Below are 18,843 nucleotides of genomic sequence, written 5' to 3' on the forward strand. Positions count from 1 at the left end.
TCCAAATAGAATTTTGAGATTTTGCATTGAAAAAAATCCTAACTATAACTACCTACTGGCGACCGCCAGTAGGTTATATATATATATATATATATATATATATATATATATATATATATATATATATATAATTATAATTATAAAAAAAGTCAAATGACCACCGTTTGAAGACGCACTCACAAGCGGTATAATCACGGCACCCAGCGCTTCCTTTCTTTAAAGTAGCCTTATGCGTTTCGGAGCATTGCGGCTCCTTGATCACAGGCAGTTTAACATGAAAGAGCAAAAAAGTCAAAGGAGGCATCACCCAGCATGTTCTTTATTAACGCCCTCTATTAGGCAGCAGGTGTAAGCAGTTTGCATAGCATGCTGATACTTGAAAATATAGTACATTCCCTAAGTAGGTTACAGGCCTCCTTTGTTCCCATTTTGTTGCTCCATGATATTGCCGATATTGTTCATTGCCCTCCAGTGGGTTTTTGATCAAAGGAACGCCGTATTGCAGTATAAGCCATTCGCCGCTTTTGCCAACAGGACACTGCGCCAAGTTCTGTGTCTCCATGGTACCCTTTATTTATCAACGGGGTGGTGCAGTCTTTGCGGCTCGGTCTGCCGCATAAAATGTTTTTTTTTACAAAAGAACCACAGTTTGAAAACACACTCACAAGAGGTATAATCATCGCACCCAGCTCTTCCTTTATTCAATTAACTTTAAAGTAGCCTTACACGTTTCAGAGCATTGCGGCTCCATGATCACAGGCAGTTCAGCATGGAAGAGTGAAAAGGTCAAAGAAGGCGTCGCCCAGCATGTTCTTTAGTAACGCCCTCCATTAGGCATCAGGTGTTAGCAGCTTGTATAGCATGCTGGTACTTGAAGTTGTAGTACCTTCGCTTAGTAGGTTACATGCCTCCTTTGTTCCCATTAAATACTTTAGTAAGTTTTGCTGCTCCAAGATATTGTCGATATTGTTCATAGCTCTCCAGTGGGTTTTTGATCAAAGGAACGCCGTATTGCGGTATAAGCCATTCACTGTTTTTGCCAACAGGAGACTGCGCCAAGATCTGTATGTCAATGGTCCCCTTTATATTCCAACTGTGCGGTGCAGTCTTCGCGGCTTGGTCTGCCACATAAATGCTTTTTCTCCAAATGACTACAGTTCGAAGACACACTCACAAGCGGTATAATCACGGCACCCAGCGCTTCTTTATTCATTACCTTTAACGTAGCCTTACGCGTTTCAAAGCATTGCGGCTCCTTGATCACAGGCAGTTTCTAATGGAAGAGCAAAAAAGTCAAAGGAGGTGTCGCCCATCATGTTCTTTAGTAACGCCCTCCATTAGGCAGCAGGTGTTAGCAGCTTGTATAGCATGCTGGCACTTGAAGTTGCTGTACCTTCCCTTAGTAGATTACATGCCTCCTTGGTTCCAATTAAATACTTTAGTAAGTTTTGCTGCTCCATGATATTGTCAATATTGTTCATAGCCCTTCAGTGGGTTTTTGATCAAAGGAATGCCGTATTGTGGTATAAGCCTTCCGCCGCTTTTACCAACAGGAGACTGCAGCAGGTTCTTTGTCTCCATGGTCCCCTTTATTTTCCAACAGGATGATGCAGTCTTCGCGGCTCGGTCTGCCGTTTAAAATGTTTTTTTTCCTAAGGACCACCTTTTGAAGACGCACTCACAAGCAGTATAATCAGGGCACCCAGAGGTTCCCTTATTCAATTAACTTTAAAGTAGCCTTACGCATTTCGGAGCATTGCAGCTCCTTGATCACAGGCAGTTCAGCACGGAAGAGCAAAAAAGTAAAAGGAGGCGTCGCCCAGCAGGTTTTTTAATATTGCCCTCCATTAGGCAACAGGTGTTAGCTTGTTGTATAGCATGCTGGTACTTGAAGTTGTAGTACATTCCCTTATTAGGTTACAGGCCTCCTTTGTTCCCATTAAATACTTTAGTAAGTTTCGCTGCTCCATGATATTGTCGATATTGTTCATATCCCTCCAGTGGGTTTTTGACCAAAGGAATGCCGTATTGCGGTGAAAGCCATTCGCCGCTTTTGCCAACAGGAGACTGCGCAAAGTTCTGTGTCTCCATGGTCCCTTTTATATTTCAATGGGGCGGTGCAGTCTTCCCAGCTTGGTCTGAGTCTGCCACACAAAATGTTTTTTTTTTCCAAAGGACCACTGTTTGAAGACGCACTCACAAGCGGTATAATCACTTCACCCAGTGTTTCCTTTATTCAATTAACTTTACAGTAGCCTTACCCGTTTTGGAGCATTGCGGCTCCTTGATCACAGGCAGTTCAGCATGGAAGAGCAAAAAAGTCAAAAGAGGCGTCGCCCAGCATGTTCTTTAGTAACGCCCTCCATTAGGCAGCAGGTGTTAGCAGCTTGCATAGCATTCTGCTGCTTGAAGTTGTAGTACCTTCCCTTAGTAGGTTACATGCCTCCTTTGTTCCCATTAAATACCTTAGGAAGTTTCGCTGCTCCATGATATTGTCGATATCGTTCATAGCCCTCCAGTGGGTTTTTGATCAAAGGAACGCCATTTTGCGGTATAAGCCATTCGCCGCTTTTGCCAACAGGAGACTAAGCCAAGTTCTGTGTCTCCATGGTCCCCTTTATATTCCAAAGGGGCGGTGCAGTCTTCGCGGCTCAATCTGCCGCATAAAATGTTTTTTTTCCAAAGGACCACTGTTGCTAACAACCAGGTGATTTTAAATAAATGGGAGCTTGGGCTTAGCCTGGTCGAGACAAAAAGGCACAAAAGAAAAGAAAGTATAAAGAAATAGAATCAAAAGCGAGAGTGGGCAAACAGCTGCACACAATAGAAAGCAGAAGGAACAGATTTACTATTACTCCTACAACAAAGAGAATGACTGGACTGTCCCACATGTAAATCAGAGGAGTGTTCAGAAAATTAACCTGACTAAGGTCAGACCTTCGATGGTAGTGATTCAATATACCACCTCTAGAGGATCTAAAACATAGTGAACTCGGACACGAAGTGTTAGCCAGGAAAGGCGGAGTGCGGGACACCAACAAGTAGCCTTTTCCAGCTCCCTCTTAAAGGGGTGATTAGGCACTTACGTGACCACACTGTACCTAAAAATATCAGTAGCATGGTCCCTGACTTAAATGTAAACAATGGTAAAGAAACATATATTCAAAAAACTAAATCAAAAGGTAGCACTGACGTCAAGTAGTTGACATGCTGTCCCAAAATATGGGACGAATGCATCTCCTACAGATAATTGCTGAGCAAGTACTGAAATTGTACAGACTAACTACAGTCATGTTAATTAGCAACCTTGTTAGAAAAGAGGTAAGTTATATTAAATATATTGCCTGTCATACATTTGTCAATATTCTTTTCAACAATACAGCTCTGCTTACTAGATAGATCAGCTACCCATCATTCTTGAATACATTGTCAGATGCAGAACAATGTTGCTTAGAGGACTCACCAGGTGGATTCAATTTCTATCAGAGGCTGGCAAGATGATTGTAATCAAGGGCAACATGTTGGCCATAGCTGAATGCACCACTACTGTTGGTGTAATTGGATGTACACATGGCAGCTATTTCTACTCAGTGCCTGTGACATGGTGTTTTACAGTTGTAAGATGCATCATGTAAGAAACTGGATTATTAGAAAAGAAGGGTTGAAGGCCCACTGAACTAATAAATGCCAGGGTAAACCACAAAAAGTTACTAGATTAACCTGTGCACTTAACCCCCAGGTAGTCTGGAACAAAGCAGTCAGGCTTAACTTACAGGCAATATGTAAAGTATTTTTGTAGCACTGAAACAGTGATGAAGTGAGAACACAACACAAGAAAAATCCCTAACCAATTTAGACAATAGAGTAAATGTCAATAAATAAAATTACACTAAAATGACAAAAACCCAATCTGTAGAACTGGAGATATAAGCTTTTAATGTTTAGGTGGAAATAGCACCAAGAAGTAAACAGCAACACTCATGGTTATGTGATTGCTGTAGCATGGGGGCAAGTAAAACATGTGGGCTTACTGCGATGTAGCGTAGGCCAAATACAGAGACCAGGTTAGTGCAGCTGAACATTTCGGAGGGAAGGGTGCTGTTTGTATTGCCAATGACGATGAGGCTGTTGCCATGAGTAGCTGGTCGAGCATCATAGATAATCGTTGCTGTTCTGCAAAGAGCCAGTCATCATTGTAGCTTCACGTTAATTGATCGCTGCATACAGTCGATGGCGTAAAAAGGTGTCTGTGCCGTCATGAGGAGCCCAAACCTTCTGCAACTTCATCTTTTAGCTCACTGATGTCATTCAAGTGTCCAGGACATGAGGACACCTATTGGGGATTGTAACACATTCCAAAAGAGCTCAGTATCAGAGCTCAAGCTAGTGCAGGCAGCTGGCAGTTGCAGGATGGTCTCTGGAAGCTTATAGTCTCCCTGTAGTTCACACAGGAGGTCAGGCAAATGACCTTTAGTGTCACTGAGGGTCCTAGGTTCAAGGCAAGCAGGCCAAATCTTCCTTCATCAGTGAGCTGGTCAGTGGGGCAGTAGTTCTTCTGAATCTTCCACAGGTCATGGAGTGCTCTGATGAGAGGTTTTAAGGTCCAAATTTCATACATGGTGCCAGCCTTTGTGTGGGGGATTCACTGACCCACCTCCAAAACTGGTTCTGGTCAGTTCTTTCACTAGGTTTGGCCCCAAACTGTCTATGGTAACAAAGGCAATGGCGGGTCTTTGTGTCAGGTTCCTTTTTTTGTGCTGCAGGCAGAACCCTTTGAAGAGTAATCAGGACAGGGTACAGCTCCACCCCATGCAGCCTGTCAGGAAGAGCCACTCCCCTCACACCTAAGCCTTCTTTATTCCCTTGTCTGGAAGCAATACATAACCCACAACAGGAGAGTCATTCACAGTCATGTAACCCTAAATTCCTGCAGAAAGGCACAGTTGTTTAAGCAGAAAAATATAAACTTTCTAAAACAGTAACATTCAGAATAGAAACTTAAAATCCAAGTTTACCATTAAAGAGGATTTTAAATTACAATTTATTTGAGTATAAACAGTAACTCTCTATCTGCTCCCAGTCTGAAGTTAGTACTTATTAAGTGTAATGAAGTAACCAAGTAGAAGAGATAGACTTACAACAGTTACAAATGACTTAAGGAGCTTTTTACTTTCAGAACATGTATAACTTAAGTTCACTTCTACTTCTTTAATACCATGTAACCTGCCCTATGACCCTTTAGGGTCTACCATAGAGGTGACCTCTACATAATAAAAAGGAAAGTTTAGTCCTGCCAAAAGGTTCATTTTGTCCCTTCATAATGGCACCTAAACAGAGCTACAGGTTGCAGTGGTAGGCCTAGGACCTGTTCTATAAGGCTACTTTTGTAGGAGTATAATGCTGAGTGCATAATGAGTGCTGCAGCCCACGAGTAACATTTCATTTAGAGGCTATGGGTAAACGTAGTACCATATACTAGGGATTTATAAGTAAATTAAATATGCCAATTGGGTTTAGGCCAATTTTACAATTTTCATGTAGAAAGTACAAGCATTTTACTAATGATTATCAGGGAAAAGGTGCACAGAGTCCTAAAAGCCAACAAAAACAGGCTCAGCAGAGAAATGCAAAAATCTGGGGTGCCCCTGAAGAACGGCCTGGGTCTAACACTTCACAATCTAATTTTGCAGGTAAGCTGCAATTAAAATATGATGTTAACCCATATATTTGTTTTATTTCCTGGTTCAACAACTTGAGCTTCAAGGGTTGCACTATGCAAAATCTGTGTCACTTACTTGCTGACAATTCATTACAAGGAAAATGCCACGGCTGCAATGTGCTTGCAAATACTTTTGCTAAGAATATGTAAGTGATGACTCCATTGATATGATACTTGAATTCCATGTTTAAAAAGCAGTGCCAACACATGACTGATCTCGTTAAAAGCAACATACTACGCTAGCACCGTGCTTAGCCATGAAATCTATCAGAACCACTTTCTGTGAATGACCGTACAGTTCACATGCTTGTGTAATGGGGTGTGAGATACAGAACATCTCCCTCTCATCATTCTTTTTGAGCAACCATGAGGACCCAAGTATGCGGTAGTAAAAGTGGAAGGAAACTTTTGAAACATGCATCACATTATGTGGCCCAGACTTGGGAGTGGATAGAAGAGTAGGATTGTTGTTGTATAATTTAGTGGCAGAGAGTCAGGGACCTTTGGACAATCTTTCAGACACAGATAGAGAGTTGGGCAGAATGAATGAAAGTTATGTAAGGTGCATGAATTTGTTAAAATGATCAGGGCCAACACTGTAGACAGCCTTATGAACAATGCACCTGGACTTAAATTGTACCTTTGCCTGGAAAGGCAGCCAATGCAAATCCGAAAAACTTTCTGACACCGGACTGAATTTGGGGATTTTGAGCAGTAATAATGCTGCTGCGTTTTAGAGTGACTGCAGCTTCCATAAGGTCAACTTTTTTGCTCCCAGGTAGAGATACAGTAATATATCTTTGATAGTACCAAAGCTATGATCACTGGTTTCTGTATGTGCATCGGGTTAAAAGCAAAGACCTTTTTTAGAATCTCTAAAATATAGAAGCAGGAAGATGTAATGAGATTAACCTTGTCAGATAAAGATAATTGATCATCTAAAATGACTCTCAGGATTTTTACTTTCCTTACTGGGAATGGGCTTGGTACAGCAACATCTTGCCACCAAGAATTGTTCCGGAATGAGGTGTAGCAGATCTTGGTTTTCTCAGTATTTAATGTAAACAGTTTTCCTGCATCCATCTAATGATGTGGACCATACAGTTATTGAATTTCTTTGCCACATCCTCTGGCTTTGATGATAGTGACACCAACATTTGTGTATCATCTGCGTAACAGATAGTGGTAAATCCTTGTGAGCAGATGAGTTTGGCCAGTGGGGTAACATAAACATTGAACAGGGTTGGGGATAACCAAGATCCCTGGGGAACCCAACATAGCACAGCATAGGAGTGGGATCTATGTCCCCCCACATTACAGTTTGCTCTCTGTTTGATAGGAATGATCTAATAATATTTGATTCCTTGCCTGTGATTCCCATTTCAGATAATCGCTGACTGTGTACTTGATGGTGTACCGTATCAAACGCGGCTGTGAGGTCTAGCAAAATGAGTATTGCCTTCCCTCCCCTTGAGGTTCCGTGACAATCGTAAGTGGTGTTTTTGGCTCGTACGAATATGGTCGAGTCTGGTATCTATAAACCGCAAATGACGAGTTTAGTAAGTGTGCGCAGTTTCGCTGTGCTAACGTAAACCGTTCGTTTGTTATGTGGGTTTCTCATCTGTACCCACGGGTTCCATCTTAGATACGGCATCCATTTTGTCTCTTGCCCTCAAGTAGCCAGCGAACGGACGTTTTCCGCTTCGCGACCCTGGGACTCCCAAGATATTTGCGAAAGACACATGCTCTTTGTAAGTGTCTTTATGACGAGGGGGATGCTACTGTAAAGCAGATGGTGTCGCTTGAGGCTCATCTTGCCGCATGGACTTATTGTCTCAGTCGTGCATCTCATTAGGCACGTCCCTTTGATGCCTGTATCTCGTGTTTCCCGATACCTCCCCTTTTACACCCTTTCCGATCTCCCCACTGTCTCCGTCTTCCTCTACACCTGTCCTTGTTCCTATTTCGATCTGTTTTACTGCCGATTGGAATTCGCTAATGTTGGGAAGATGGGTTTTTACAGTTGGGAACCGCCAAATGTTTCCGCACTTATGTTCCGGACCTGATGTGTTTCAAAGTGACCAAAGCGACCCCTCTGGGGTATAATGGTGGGAACCGGGTTGTAAACTTTTGTGTTCAATGTAACTCTATGGGTAAAAACTGTATAAAAGGAGCGATCCACAGAACCAATTTGAAGCAGTCTCCCCAAGTTGCACGTGGTGTACTTGCCGTGACTTCTGTGTTCCCTGCAGTAAATAAACCTTGAATCTTTGACGTCGAAGGAAGTGTCCCGTGTCTCTGTGATTCGTACGCCGGAGCAGGTTACCCACGAAGGTTTCAGGTGTTGTGCCCTGACACCGCTGGGTCTTAAAGAACCCAGTCCTTCAGTTGGCGCCCAATGTGGGGCTGCATCAGTGGTACCGGTCCAAGCCCGACGATCGTGAGGAACTTCGTGTGAAATCTCCGAGGGAAGGTGCACTCCGCTTCATCGATCCTGTTGTCGAAATAAGTGGCCCGAAGACTTTTCCCGCGAAGATTCCCGCCTCCCGACGGCTGCGACGGACTGCTGCCCTGACTGTAGACGTGTTTTGGCGCCTGGCGTAGACCTTGGTATAGCGAGACGACTGACGGGCCTTCCTGGTGACGCCATCGATCTTTGAGTTAAGTATTTGTGGGTCGCTCCCAGAGTTCTTGGTTGTTGACACTTTAGCGAGTGTTTTTGTTGTTAACGCTGTGTGAGTGTTTTTGTCGGTGACACTTTGCTAGCGTACTTTGTTGTGTTGTTTGACGACTGCAGCCGCCAAAAACCGAGGGTTTTGTTCTTTGCTGGGACTTGGTAAATCCCGTAACCCTTGAAGTTTGTGAAACTCGGCTAGTGTGCAAGATGCCTGGTCGTAGTACTTTGTTTAGTTGTTTCAGGCCTTGTGGTACGGATTCCCGACTGGAGGACTCGTGTCCGATACCTCCGGTTGGAACTCCCACGTATGAGCTCTATAGTAAACATGGGCTAGGCCCGATTACTTGTAATGATTACTGGATCAAATATACAAAGAAAGATGGTGACCTTCGCTGGCCACCACATGGTAGCTTCGAGGCACCGATCTTAGATAATCTAGAGATTAAATTGTTCGAAAGAAAGTCAAGGCCGGCCATGTTTGATGCCTTTCGGTTGTGGCGTAAAGAAGCCCGACAGAAAGAAATCAGACAGAATAAACGTACTCAGCGAGATAATGTTGCTACCATAGTGAAGAAAGCAGAGCAGTTCCAGCATGATAAGGAGGTTAAGGATAAGGAAGTGTTTGACAGATTACAGCGTATGACCGTAGATAAATGTTATCCCGTTTTGCCTACGGAGTCGGAAAAGAAGGAAGAGCCAGTTGAGGATCCTTTAATGTCTTATCTTATGAAGTCGCCACCTCCGTATGTACAGGGTACCGCAGCTCCTGTGGTCCCTGCCGTACCTATTCTTCCGCCTATTCTTCCTCCGCCTGTTCCTCAGCCTGCACCTGCCCTTCCGACTGTTCCTGCTCCTTTGCCTGTTGCTATCCCTACTGCTCCTCCGCTTCCACATACTCCTGCTCCCGCTACTGCTCCTGCTACTGCTCCTGTTTTGCTAACTCCTGCTGTTGCTACTGTTTCTACTCCTTCTCTTGTTAGTCCTGTGTCTTATTCCTCTCCCTCTATTCGTAGTCGCAATTCTCCTCTTGCGGCTAGCTTCTTTCATTCGCTCGGACCTGTTCATGGGTCCGCTGGTTCCGATGGTCCTCAGAGACGTAGTCAGCTTCCTGGAAACAGAGAACGCGTTGCGCTATATAATATGGCGATGGGTTGGATGGTAAATCCTCTTAGAAGTCCACCCCGTGTTGTCCTCGAAACATTTTGTCAATTTAATATACCAACCCAGAGATATGTGTTTAATGAAATGTGTAAGTTCCTTCATGATCAGATAGCGGCTGATGCGCCTGACGAGGTGCTCACCGCTCTGTCTGATCTTCAGCTTCAGTTCGCAAATGGGCTGATAGTGGATACCAACGTTCGTCGTGCTGTCGAGCGATTGCTATCTTTTCGTCCCGCTCCAATCCCTCATGCATTGTTTGTTGAGGATATTGAAAGACAGCCAGACGAGTCTGGCCAATATCCCATGCGGGAAGTTCCACCAGTGTGGATGCCAGGCGATGCTACTGCTATTCCTATTGTTCCGCCGCATTTCCAGAGAGTATGGATACATCTCCCGTGGAAGCGATCGGAAGTGTTGCAGGTAAAGCAATCTTTGCCTGACCCTCGCAAAAATCCTGCAGGGTATTACAAAGAATTATCGCAGCTCGTAGATGCTACAATCATGAATCTTGCCGATATCGATATGTTGTTCGGCAATGTCGTACCACAACCTGTATGGGCTAAGATTCGGCAGGAAAATCATCCGAATGAATTAGGTGGTGATTGGGCTGCCATTGTGGCGGCGGATGGTTTACAAACTGGTGGAGCTAAACCTGAGCAGATGATTACTGCTCTTCCTCAAAGAATAATAGCGTTGATGAAAACCCTTATGCCAGCTATGAGAGTAAATTGGGACAAATTGTCAGCTTGTAAGCAGAAAAAGGACGAAAGTGTCTCCGACTTCTTTACGAGGTTTGAGGAGGCATTCGTTGACCATAGTGGACAGGATATGGGTACTGAGGGTGGTCAAAGATTGTTTGTGGATAAATTTGTTTCAAACTTACTGCCCGAATTGAGCAATAAATTGAGGAATTCGGAAAGTGCATGGGCCGTTTCCACCTCAGCTCAGATATTGGCTACGGCACAATATTATGAGAACAGAGAGAAAGAAGAGAGCGACCGTGCTGATAAAAAGACGAAAGAGCTAAAAACTAAAGTGTTGCTTCAGCAAGCGTATCCTCCACGTTCGAATCAGAATAATTCACAACAGAATAGATTGCAGCCGCAATCGAACAGATCCCAAACTCGTAATGACTCTTCCTCCCAAAGATCCTCGTTAGGGTACAATCAATGTGCTTATTGTAGACAGGAGGGACACATTAAATTCAATTGCCCTGTTTTGAATGAATGTAACAGTGGTAACTCATCTAGAGGAGGTCGTGGTGGTTCGCAGCAGGCGTCACGTGGTAGAGGTCATGGTGCTCAGAATGATCGCTCAGATAACTCATCTAATTCTAATAATTGTTTCGATCAACGTGGATCATCGCAAGGACGATCTGCGCAGTACAATGTAGATGATTATTACGTCGATCAGGGAACTGACGACTGTAATTACTAGGACAGCCATAGACAAGGAGAGGGAGTGGTATCAGTTCCGGTTGATCAGAGAGGGCCTTACGTCGCAGTTGCTACATCGGGCGTCGTTGAGCCTTTTCTGTTGGACACTGGTGCAGCGAAAAGTTCTATCATGCATTCGAAACTCCCTGGCGCACCTTTGTCTGGCTTAACAAATGTTTCCGTTGGATTCTCTGGCGCCCCGTTAGCAATCCAGTTTCGCGCCCTTTGCCCCTCAAAATTGGGCCACGTGAGCTAGAAGCTCCATTGATTCTAACCACGGGTTGTGGTGAAAATCTTTTGGGCCTGGATTTGCTTAAACGTTTGTACGCGACTTTGTATTGTTCTCCTGCGGGTGTAAAGCTTACGTTAGGAGAGAGGGTTGTCTCTCCCATGTATTTGTCTCTCGATAAACTTCCACCGGAATTGAGTTCTCTTCCTGCGTCTTTGTGGGCAACGGGTCCGAATGACGTGGGCCTACTTGATATCTCCCCTTATGTCGTACAGTTGAAATCTAATGTGCGACTGCCACGTATTCCCCAATATCGTATCTCCCTTGATGGTGAACGAGCACTGTTAGCGATCATCTATGATTTGATCGAGAAAGATGTTATTGAAGAGACTCGGGGAAACGTGTGCAACAGCCCTGTGCTGCCCATTCTTAAACGTACTGATCCTTCAAAACCGCCTGTTTATCGCTTTGTTATCGATTTACGGGAGGTGAATAAAATTGTGGTTCCTCAATTCCCCGTTGTGCCTGACATCACGGCGCTACTGACTCTGATTCCAGCTTCTGCATCATGGTTTTCGGTGATTGACTTGAAAAATGCGTTTTTCAGCATCCCGATTGCCGAGGAGAGCAGAGACCTTTTCGGTTTCTCTCTTGGTGGACGCAGCTTCCGGTTCAAACGCGCTCCTCAGGGCTACTGTGAAAGTCCATCGATTTACAGTCAAGCCTTGAAGGGTCAACTGGATGCGTTTAAGTTGCCGGCTGGTGCGGCCTTAATCCAATACGTCGACGACTTATTGGTAGCCGCTGATACTCAGGACATTTGCAAAATTGCTACAGTATCGTTGCTCCAACATCTCTGTGAGTTGAATCATAAGGTATCCCCTTCTAAACTCCAATATTGTTGTCAAGAAGTAACCTATCTAGGTCACTTATTGTCAAAGGAGGGAAGGAGGTTGACCCCAGAGAGAATTGCAGCAATTGCGCGAATGGCTGTGCCAAAAACCCAAAGAGATGTGCGTGCCTTTCTAGGTATCACGTCGTACTGCAGGCAATGGATTCCTAATTTTTCATTGCTAGCAAAACCATTGGTGGCTCTTACGTGCAAGGATGTTTCAACTCCTTTACCATGGACGGAAGAATGTCAGAAAAGTTTTTCTGAACTGCGTGATTCATTGTGCTCGGCTCCTGTGTTAGGTACTCCTGACTACAGTAAGCCGTTTACGTTATATGTTCACGAGAGGGAAGGTTGTGCTTTGAGTGTTTTAACGCAACCTTTTGGTGGTAAGCAACGTCCATGTGCATATTTTTCCTCGACCTTGGACCCAGTAGCTAGAGCATTGCCGAGTTGTTTACGAGCAACAGCGGCAGCTGCGGTCTCCATCCGACAATCAGCAGGATTGGTCATGGATAATATGCTTACGGTGATGGTTCCGCATGCAGTCGATACTCTTTTGAATCGAACGAAAACTCAGCACTTGACGAGTGCGAGGTTGTCTGGGTACGAGTTGACGCTCTTGGCAAGCCACATTCAAATAAAACGTTGTAATGTCCTGAACCCGGCAACTTTGTTACCAATTAGCACAGAGTCAGATGAAGTAGCAGAACATGATTGCTATTTGAGGACTGAGGAAGAAACAAAAGGTCGAGTGGACCTTAAAAACACCCCATTGGAAGATCCGGATGGTACTTTGTATGTGGATGGGTCATGTTTTAAGTTGCCGAATGGCGATGTGACTACTGCTTATGCTGTTGTAACGTTGAATACTGTTGTTGAGACTGCGAGGTTGAATCAGAATTCTGCCCAAGCTGCAGAATTGATTGCTCTTACTAGAGCGTGTGTGTTAGCGAAAGGGAAACGTGTGAATGTGTTTACCGACAGCCAATACGCGTTTGGCGTCGCTCACAGTTTTGGACGATTGTGGAGAGAGAGAGGTTTCTTGACGTCGCACGGTACGAAGATTCAGCATGGCCAGCTTGTGAATGATCTTTTGGATGCATTGACTTTGCCTACGCAAGTTGCGATTGTTAAATGTAGTGCGCATCGTAAGGTGACGGATGATGTTGGTCGTGGTAATGCGTTTGCGGATGAGACTGCTAAGGAGACTGCCCGGAACCTTAGCACTCGGATGTATGTGACGAGTTCGGTTAGGTGGCCTACAGAATCGAGTATGTGTGAGGACACTATTGAAAGTGTGAAAGAAATTCAGAAGGAGGCCACCGAGACTGAAAAGACGAAGTGGAAAGAAAGTACGGGAAAATTGGATGCGAATGGTTGTTGGATTGATTTGACTGATCAGAAAAGATGGATGTTGCCTGATGCGTATGTGCTGGCCGTTGTGACAATGGCGCATGGGTTAGCACATATTAGCGTGAAAGGTATTTGTAAATTGTTGTCTCCGGTGTGGAAGAATGATGGCATTACGAAATGTGCTGAACGTCTGGTGAAGAATTGTATGGTGTGTATGATGTATAATCCTGGCAAAGGAACCCCAACTCCTCCTGGCAGTTTTGCTCCCCCTTCATGCCCCTTTGAGGTGATTCAATTGGACTTCATCCATATGGAGCGATGCAATAACCTGAAGTACGTTTTAGTTGTGGTTTGCGCATTCTCCCGATGGATCGAGGCCTATCCCCTCAAAGACAATACTGCTTTGTCTACTGCGAAAATCCTGCTGAAGGAATATTTTCCTCGGTATGGAATGCCTAGAGTCGTGTGGTCAGATAACGGAAGTGAGTTTGTGGGTAGTGTGATGAAGAGTGTGTGTAAGGGCCTTGGAATTAATCAGAAATTCCACAGCGCCAATCATCCCCAGTCAGCTGGATTGGTTGAAGGGTACAACGGCACCCTTAAACTAAAGTTAGTGAAGGTTCAGGCTACGACTGGTCTTTCGTGGCCTGACGCTTTACCTTTAGCACTGTTGTCAACTAGGGCGACTGTACACTCCCGAGTAGGGCTTAGTCCCTATGAAATAGTGTTCGGCCGTCCTGCGAATGTGTGGGGGGTTCCTAGGCCAGGAATGTTCTCTGATCTTGAGTACCCAATGTTGATCGACTATCTACATGACTTGACTGCTAAACTGAGGTTAATTCACCAACAGGTTTACGACGCATTGCCGACGCAGACGGAGGGTCCAGGCCACCAGCTCCAGCCCGGAGACTGGGTGGTGACGAGAAATTTTTCACGCAAGAATAACCTAGACCCGAGGTTTACCGGACCCTATCAAGTGCTCCTGGCCACGAGGACTGCCGTTCGTCTCGAGGGACGCAAGAATTGGGTGCATGCCACCCACACCAAAAGAGTCCCCATCCCTTTGCCGGCAGACCCGTGGGTAAGGAGAGGTATTGCATCATCTGAAACAGAAACATTGCCGACGTTTGTACCTTTCAGCGACGCACAGCCTGTTGGAGAATCCTCAGCGCAGCAGAAAGACACTGTTGAACAATTGGCATCAAAAGACTCAAGACCAGAACACTCAACTGATCAGCAGGACGCTGCCTCTTTAACGGATCCTTTGTTTGACGAGCAGACACGTCCTGGGAAAACCCGATACTTTTTGCGATCTCGCACTAAGGACAAATAAAAAGATCTTGCTTTGCTGTATTGACAACTGCATTATCCCGTTTTCCGTGATCAGTTTTGAACCTTCGTATTACTGTAATTATTCATTGTACATATATTGAGCTTTATTCCTTATACTTTTGCTTCCACAGCTGAGAGACTTTGTTTTTGCATACATACATATTGTGCATTAAAGGCCGTAGGGCCGCGCGCGTACTTCCTTCTGGATAGTAGGTCTTGACGCTAGGTTAAAGGCCGTCGGTTCCTGGGAACTCCTAGGGATTGACTATTGCTACACAGAACGAAGTGCGTCAAGAAACGTTGCGGACGGTCGTAGGGAATGGCATTCTCGAAGCTGAATGATTTGGAGGGAGCTCAGGTTCACAGATTCAAGCTGCAGCAACTCAGTCGTACCAAATGTTTTGTATTCCAACTGTTTGTATTGTTTTTGACGGCTTCTGCATTATTGGTTGGTGGGGTGTATTACATGATGTCTTACTTCTTACCTTCTGCTACACCTACTCCTACTCCTGACCCTAAACTTACCTCTACTGTTTCTCCCCATTCCTTTCATATGTTAACGGAGCACGAACAGGCTAGACGTGTAGAATTCCGCAACAATTCCTTTATTCAGCTCCTTCATCAGCATCAGTTAGTGGTTAACACTACTAATTGTTGGGTGTGTGGGTTGATGCCACATACTACGGATAAGGGAATTCCATATCTGGTGTTACCGTATAGTTCCCAAGGGTCAGCTCGAGCATTTCAAACAATGTTTCAAAGCGCACTGGGTTTCCACCCCGTTCGAGAACCACGTTCCCCTTACTCTGGTCCTACCTCGTATCAAAAACCTTTGTCGATAGCAATAGAGGATTTAGATAGCGATATCTATGATCCCTCGCTTATTCCCGAAGAAGAAATACAGGCCTATAAGGTCCTAAGTAGAGGTGAATATAGTGTGTTCACTAGTGAAAAGCAGCTTAAAAGCTCGCCTCCGATATGGGTCGTACCCCACACTGGTAATTTTTGTCTCATGGGTCGTGGCCGAAGATCGCAAGCCCGACTTGGAGCAAGTGCTTGCACTGAAAATTACATTCTGCCAATGTTCTCGTCCCCTGTGTTTCTGGCTGCCAAGGGTACATACTTTATCTGTTATGATCGTGCATACGCATGGTTGCCCGCTGACTTCATGGGCTCATGTTTCATTGCAAATCTGTTGCCTCCGACGTTTACTGTAGATGCTGATTATCATAAGACTAGAGTTGTGCGAGGCGTAATTAGCGAAGAGGATACTGCCGGTCAAGAGGCAGGAGACTTTTTCAAGGGTTTCCTCCCGTTTTGGGGACCTATGGTTAATAGTAAGAACCTGAGACAGTTGACTCGAGTGGTAGAATCGACAGCTAATATTACTGCCAGTGCCCTTGGTAATATCACCACAGAACTCCAGGCGGATAGACTTATGACGTTACAAAACCGTATGGTTTTAGATGTCATCTTAGCAGATCGAGGTGGGGTATGTAAGGTGATCCATTCGAGCTGCTGCATTTTTATTCCAGATAATGCTCCAACTGTCTATCAAGCCATCTCGAGGTTGCATAAGATCTCCGAATCCATACACGTGGATGTAGGGGATTGGACGCTGCTTGGATGGTTTTGGGGCCTGATGTCGACTTGGGGTTGGAAGATTCTGATGATCATCGGAGTTGTTGTGGTGTTCCTGTTCACGTGTTGCCTTTGTGTGCAGTGTGGTCCTGCCTTATGTGGCCTCTGTGCTACAACGTGTATGAGACAACCACCTGTTACCAAGGGGACTCGGTTGGACAGAGCTATGCTACAGCAACATCTCGATGGTTTGATGAATATCGAATATGATTCCGACTAGTGCTTGCCTACATGAGGGCAAAAGGAACGTCTGAGGTTCCGTGACAATCGTAAGTGGTGTTTTTGGCTCGTACGAATATGGTCGAGTCTGGTATCTATAAACCGCAAATGACGAGTTTAGTAAGTGTGCGCAGTTTCGCTGTGCTAACGTAAACCGTTCGTTTGTTATGTGGGTTTCTCATCTGTACCCACGGGTTCCATCTTAGATACGGCATCCATTTTGTCTCTTGCCCTCAAGTAGCCAGCGAACGGACGTTGTCCGCTTCGCGACCCTGGGACTCCCAAGATATTTGCGAAAGACACATGCTCTTTGTAAGTGTCTTTATGACGAGGGGGATGCTACTGTAAAGCAGATGGTGCCGCTTGAGGCTCATCTTGCCGCACGGACTTATTGTCTCAGTCGTGCATCTCATTAGGCACGTCCCTTTGATGCCTGTATCTCGTGTTTCCCGATACCTCCCCTTTTACACCCTTTCCGATCTCCCCACTGTCTCCGTCTTCCTCTACACCTGTCCTTGTTCCTATTTCGATCTGTTTTACTGCCGATTGGAATTCGCTAATGTTGGGAAGATGGGTTTTTACAGTTGGGAACCGCCAAATGTTTCCGCACTTATGTTCCGGACCTGATGTGTTTCAAAGTGACCAAAGCGACCCCTCTGGGGGATAATGGTGGGAACCGGGTTGTAAACTTTTGTGTTCAATGTAACTCTATGGGTAAAAACTGTATAAAAGGAGCGATCCACAGAACCAATTTGAAGCAGTCTCCCCAAGTTGCACGTGGTGTACTTGCCGTGACTTCTGTGTTCCCTGCAGTAAATAAACCTTGAATCTTTGACGTCGAAGGAAGTGTCCCGTGTCTCTGTGATTCGTACGCCGGAGCAGGTTACCCACGAAGGTTTCAGGTGTTGTGCCCTGACACCGCTGGGTCTTAAAGAACCCAGTCCTTCACCCTTCTCCCTGGATAAGGATCTCCTCAGTGGCTGCGATTAATGCTGACTCTGCGCAGTGTTGAGGCCGAAAGCCATGTTGTGATGAGTTCAATTTGTCATTTTACTCTAGGAAGTGTACCAGGTCTTTTTCTAGGACTTTGGATGGAAAAAAAGACAAGAGATTGACCGATAATTGTTAACCTCTCCAGGGTCTTGCAAAGCTTTTTTTCAGGATAGGACGAAGTAGTGATTTTTTTCAGTTACTTGGGAAAGACCCTGAGTCAAGAATATTATTTAAGAGGGGTACAAGATGGCCTGCAATAGTATTGGGGACCTTGTGATGTACCAACGCTGGGCAGGGGTCCAATGCGAATCCAGATTTGGTTGATAGTATGAGCCTCTCCACTCTTTTAGGTGTTAACTGATTGAACCTTTCTAGGCAAGCCAATGTAATTTCGCTATTATGATCGAGGCAAGCCTGCTCATCCGAACCATATCCATGATCACTTGAGAATTCTTCATGCACAATTTTTACTTTATTATAAAAGAAATCTGCCAGTTTTTTGCAGAAATCTTAGTCCGGGTTGAACTGTTTGCTTTCATCGAAAGTAACTGTTTTAAAAAGCTCTCTAGCTGAATTATTTCGCTGAGCTAATTTTCACAGTAAAGAAACGTGATTTTGCTAAAACAATTGCCTCTTTCTATTCTTCGATAATTCTTTTATATGTATTTATTCCCTCTAAGGAACAGTCTTATCTCCATCTTTGTTCCTGAGCCCTTTACTTATTCTTAAATTCCTCCAGCTCAGCTGTGTACCACAGAGTTGATGGTTGGTTCCTTCGTTTGTGTTTCTCTTGGTGAGCATAGTGACTGAGAGTCAATTCAACCTGCAAAATTGAAGGCTGCTGAATCAGTGTCCGTGTCTAGACATGGAGTGTGGGGTGTAAAACCATATCTAAGTAAAATGCATTTATCTTTCGCCAAGCGCGTGCTATGACCGTATTCTCCATATAAGATGCTTTAAGGGTCTCTCCTGGAATATTTAACTCAAAGAACACTGCACTATTATCCATCCATGCCAGGGGTAAGACTCTGTTAATGGTGATCCGTGTATTATTGGTGAAAATTCCATCAAGGGTATAATTACCTTTGTGGGTTGGCTCAGAGATTATCTGGCTTAGGTCAACATTCTCAAGTTGATGGTGTCTCTACATTCCTTAGATTCCAGATGAAAATTCAGATAGCCCAATAC

Source organism: Lissotriton vulgaris, chromosome 10, assembly GCF_964263255.1.
Source record: "Lissotriton vulgaris chromosome 10, aLisVul1.2, whole genome shotgun sequence".
Taxonomy (NCBI): domain Eukaryota; kingdom Metazoa; phylum Chordata; class Amphibia; order Caudata; family Salamandridae; genus Lissotriton; species Lissotriton vulgaris.